Below are 5,956 nucleotides of genomic sequence, written 5' to 3'. Positions count from 1 at the left end.
CGAATCCCAACCACTGCACTGCCTGCCTGGAGTTTGCATGTTCTCCCTGTGTCTGCGTGGGTTTCCTTCCACACTCCAAAGACATGCTGAGAGGTGAATTGACTCCAGTCCAAACTGTCCCTAGTATGTGTATGTATGTGAATTAGGGACCTTAGATTGTACACCCTTGAGAGTTAGGGACTGATGTGAATGTACAATATATATGTAAAGCGCGGCGTAAATTGACGGCGCTATATAGGTAACTGAAATAAATAAATAACACCCCCACCCAGCTTCCCCCCCAACCAAGAAAGCCCTCCACCACCAACACCCCATACACACTGGCAACCCCCAGCCCCCACACCCTGGCAAGAGAGAGGACACTCACCTTCACAGCTGCCAGACATCCCCGGGAACAAGAGTCAGACTCTGCATACACCATCAAGCAGCCTGCAGCCTCTCAGATCCCACCTGGTCACCATGGTGTGTGTTTTCTTTCTTTCTTTCTTCCCTTCTTTCCTCCCTTCTTTCCTCCTTTCATCCCTTCTTTCTTTCTTTCTTTCTTTCTTTCTTTCTTTCTTTCTTTCTTTCTTCCCTTCTTTCCTCCCTTCTTTCCTCCCTTCTTTCTTTCTTTCTTTCTTCCCTTCTTTCCTCCCTTCTTTCCTTCTTTCTTTCTTTTTCTTTCTTTCTTTCTTTCTTTCTTTCTTTCTTTCTTCCCTTCTTTCTTTCTTCCCCCCTGAAAAATGCTGCTGCCCCCCCCCTGCAAAAATTCCACCCTAGGCAAATGCCTTGTTTGCCTTGTGGTAAATACACCTCTGGGTATACCTCCCTCTATGCATATGGTTCTATACACAAATGCCTTTTAGAACATCATCCAGCCACCGCATATTTCTGCAAAGGTATCTACTTTCTTCTTTTACAGGTAACATGTTTTTGCGATTTCCTCCTGTGCACTCCTAAATTAGACTACAAGCAGCTGTCCTAATGTACAATGCACTGCGATATCCTGCTGAAGTGTCCGCAGTAATGCAGTGATGTTCAGCTGCTGATGGAGTGTGCACATGTCCAGAGGAAATTCATTCAGTCTATCAGATGTGCATAGCACAAGGGGAGAAAACATGAACAAAGTAAGGAAAAACTCTCTTTTCTAACAAAAAAAAAGAGATCCTGTTTTATTATAATGCTTTGAAGAACAAAGTATTCTTTTTGTGTTTAGTTCTACTTTAACAGTTATCCCTTTTTAGTGTTTGATGTACTGTACCTTTTTCCTAGCTGGTCTGGTGGCATTATTATTATTATTATACAGTATTTATAAAGCGCCAATAGTTCGCTCAGCGCTGTACATTACAGAGGGGAACAGAACATGTGACAGAACAATACCAATACAATGCAAAACATGAGGGGATCGAGGGCCCTGCTCTTTCGAGCCTACAATCTAGGAGGGAGGGGATGGTGGCACAGGAGGAGATAGCTGTGGGGGATGGAGTGGTAGGAAGAGTGGAGGAGGTCGACAAGTTAGCAGGGGGCGGGATAGGCTTCCCTGAAGAGATGGGTTTTCAGGGTGCGCCTAAAGGAGAGGAGAGTAGGTGATAATCTGATGGGTTGGGGCAGGGAGTTCCAGAGGATGGGTGACACCCTGGAGAAGTCCTGGAGGCGGCCATGGGAGGAGGAGACCAGGGAACTAGAGAGAAGGAGATCTTGTGAGGAGCGGAGTGTGCGTGCTGGGCGGTACTTGGATATTAGGTCAGTGATGTAGTTCGGGGCAGTATGGTGGACAGCTTTGTACGTCAGCGTTAGGATTTTGAATTTGATCCGTTGCGCAATCGGAAGCCAGTGGAGGGATTGGCAGAGGGGGGTGGCGGAAACGGAGCGGTTGGAAAGGTGAATGAGTCTGGCAGCCGTATTCAGGATGGACTGAAGCGGGGATAGCCAGCGGCGAGGCAGGCCAGTGAGGAGGGAGTTGCAGTAGTCGAGTCGCGATATGATGAGGGAGTGGATGAGCTGTTTAGTGCTCTCTGGGGTTGGGAACGTGCGGATTTTGGCGATGTTGCGGAGGTGGAGTCTGCACGAGTTTGTTAAAGAGTGGACTTGGGGCTGGAAGGATAGGTTGGAGTCCAAAATGACACCAAGTATTCTGGCCTGCGGGGCGGGTTTGATGGTGGCGTTGTTGGACATGATAAGGAAGTCAATGGGGGGTGGTGTCCGGGCTGGAGGGAAGACAAGAAACTCGGTTTTGGAGAGGTTCAGTTTAAGGAAGTGGAGCGACATCCAGTCTGATATGTCGCTCAACAGGCATCACTTAGCTTCCTCTTGCTGCGCTGTTCCTTATTATATAAAACAAAACAAAATTGTGCAAAAAGTCCTAATGATTCCTTTAGTAAAAATCTTTCTTTTGTGTTGTTTGATTTTCTTCTTCTTGTGCTCTGTCACTGGTTGAGGCTGGCCATACATTATACAATTTTCTTTAGAAAATTGCTTTAGATTTACCAAAAACCATATACCCATCAAACCTAAACAACACTTTCAATTGTATCCAATTAAGCAGGCTCTTGCACTACATAGTTGAAGGTAAATCTAAAGGAAATTGGGCAGACATTTAACAGAAAAGTTGTATAGTGTATGGCCAGCCTTTGTTGTACTCACACCTGGATTTTTTGACCCTACAATCAAGTATTGTCAAATCTCGCTTTAGATCATGCTCACCCTCCTTTCTAATCCTGGATGGTGGATCAGATTAGATGTACTGTGTGCTTCAAACAATTCTTCCACGGTCTCCTCAATTGCTCAGTGTTACATGGGAAAAATAGAAAACTATATGGTGCCGTATCCTTAAGATGGCATAAAGCTTTTTGTATATTCTACTCACATAAATAAAATATCCACCGTGTCTTCATTATCATGCAGTATGTGCTACCTCTACCAGATGTGCCCTCACCTGGTCCCTTTCATTTATCAGCTTTTAAATCAACTTAGATGGCTCTTCAGTGTTACTTTAAATTGATATCAACTGAAACCTGGTTCTGTCTCTTTAAATTCTCCTTTCATTCTTCCTTCCACTCATTCTGCATACAGAGAAAAAAAAATGTACATAGTGTCTTATCCTTAACATTTTTGAAAACATACATATGTGTAGCACTACCCCTTAGAAGTCGCTGAGTTATTTTCGGGCTCCCTGTTACTCTGGACCCCTCTCTGAATGCCCAGCCCATGCTGACACCACAGTGCTCTCCTGACCAGAGTAAATTATCACCAGAAAATAGACTCAACCACAGATTGTAAAAAAAATATGGCAACCGTCCTAACCTATAACCAGCCTTAGCAGCAAGGTGCACATGGATGGGCAATGTACATCGCAAAATAAACAAAAGCTGGGCTATTTATTTTGCGATGTACATTGCCCATCTATGTACACCTTGCTACTAAGGCTGGTTATAGGTTGGGATGTTTGCCATTTTTCGGCTAAATTGGACGCAGGGTCACACTGGATGCCTTTGTTGTCATTTTGGTATAGCTGGGTGTCACATGTGTACCTGTTTCTTTAGCCACTTCCCGACCGGCCGTTGCATATAAACGGCCGGACGGTGGCAGTACAGGGTCGGGTGGCCGTTTATGAACGGCCTCCCCGCACCCTGCTTGTGCGCGCTCCCTGGGAGCGCGCAGCACCGTGATCCGATGCCCGCTGTGTCCTCCGGACACAGTGAAACACCGATCGTCGGACGGGACCTCTGTACGAGGTCCCGATCATGTGATCACTGATTGGCCAATCAGTGATCACATGCAAAGTAGTAAGCAAGATGTCACTTGTGACATCATTGCTTACTACGTGTGAAATCTGTGAATGATCACAGAGGTCACATGGTACAAGGCTATTCACAACAGCCTTGTACCATGTGACAAGCTGTGACCAATCACAGCTCACTCTGTATTTCTCAATGAGTGCAGGAATGCACACAGAGAGAAAGAGAAATGATTGCTTTTACATCCTATATGGGTGTAAAAGCAATCATTGTAAAAAAAAAAAAATAAAATCTTCATCACCCTCCACAAGTAGTACAGTGTCACCATGGTGACACTGTACTGCTAGGGTGACAGTATGTAAAAAAATAAAAAAAATAAAAAATAATAATATAAAAAAATAAAATAAAAATGTAAAAAAAAAGTTTAAAAATTATAATTTTTGGTTATAAACTAATTTGTTTTTGTTTTTTTTTTACTAAAAAGATAATGAAATACATTTTGGCAAAGATTTATGATGAAATATTATTTATTTGCAAAATTTTATAAAAAAAACACTTTTGTTCAAAATTTTTGGACTTTTTCATTTACATAGCAAAAAAAATAAAAATCCCAGCAGTGAATAAATACCACCAAAATAAAGCTTTATTTGTCGCAAAAAAATGGTAAAAAATTAATTTGGGTACAGTGTTGCATGACTGCGCAATTGTCATTCAAAGTGTGATAGCGCTGAAAGCTGAAAATTGCCCTGGTCAGGAAGGGGGTAAAAGTGTCCGGTCTGGAAGTGGTTAAGGAGGGATGGGCTCCTCCAGGCACACCTGCCCTTAACCTATCCATTTATACAGCCACTATGGAGGCTTTGGAAATTTTAGTTAGGTCCACAATATATAGAGGACCCTTGACGTGGGACTGTGGCTTACGCGTGTATTTGCAAATGTGTGCAAACAAAACCCTCTGTTTTTAATGCATACTGATAGACAAGGCCAAATTGGTTGTTTCGAAAGCTGGCTGGTAAGTGTTGTTGGGACATTTTTTGTTTGTTTTGTAATGTACATTGCCCTTTCATGTGCACCTTGCTGCTAAGGCTGGCTATAGGTTGGGACGGTTGCCATTTTTTTGTAGTTGGCTAAATTGGATGCAGGGACACACTGGATGCTTTTGCTGTCATTTTGGTATAATTGGGCATCACTTGCGTTCCTGTACCATTAAGGAGGGTTAGGCTCCTCCAGGCACACCTGCCCTTAACCTAGCCATTTATACATGTGCTCCCACTATGGAGGCTTTGGAAATTTTAGTTAGGTCCACAGTATATAGAGGACCCTTGACATGGGACTGTGGCTTATGCATGTATTTGCAAATGTGTGCAAACAAAACCCTCTGTTTTTAACACATACTGTTAGACAAGGCCAAATTGGTTGTTTCGCAAGCTGGCTGGTAAGTTTTTTGTTTGTTTTGCGTCACACACAGATTGGACTGAACTAATAGAATGTCAGTTGTCACCTGAAGAGGTTCATTCAGAGAAAGATTTCTCCTCATCATCTTTTCCTGGGATAACTCAAAAGTGTTATATTTTTAGCACTTTCTGTAGCAGAAACAATGGTCACCAAAACCAATATATAAGGCGACTCTCCCCAGCGGGATACAGCCATCAATAATAGCCTTGCAGGTGTTCTAACCCTTTGACATTGTAAGCTAAAAAAAAGTTTTGCCTTTACATACACATTAAAGCTGAAGTCTGGGCACCAAAGCTTTAATTATAATAATTTCTTCAATAGCCACCAAGTATAGAAATCCACCATGTGAGCACCAAATGCCTTGGCAAACGTCACAGTGACATCATCACTGTGCTGTACATAGCCTGTGTGGAGAGGAGATCTGTGGGAAGGAGCTAGCAGACTCCACCCGCTACAGGGTGCCTGCAGAAAATCACAGGAGGGGGCGGATACAAGACCAGTCACCCTGCATAAGGAGAGAGAACAGCATGACCAGTCTTTATTACAGGAAACCTCTGCCTAAAGAAAATGCTTCACACTGAATTACTGCACAGATCTGGAAAAATGTCACAAAGCACGCCAAGATTCAGACATACATATGCCTTTTGCATTTAGACAATATTTGTTTATGCTGGAGTTCAGCTTTAAGGTTAGGTTGAAGGGTAATGTTAAGTGTTAGGATTAGGTCAAGTGTTTATTTTAAGTGTTTAACGTGTCATTTTTGTGTATTTGCTCTGTAGTTCCACTTA

Source organism: Staurois parvus, unplaced genomic scaffold (assembly GCF_062004578.1).
Source record: "Staurois parvus isolate SC_StPar_1 unplaced genomic scaffold, SC_StPar_1.0 ptg000346l, whole genome shotgun sequence".
NCBI lineage: Eukaryota > Metazoa > Chordata > Amphibia > Anura > Ranidae > Staurois > Staurois parvus.
This window is presented reverse-complemented; position numbering follows the sequence as displayed.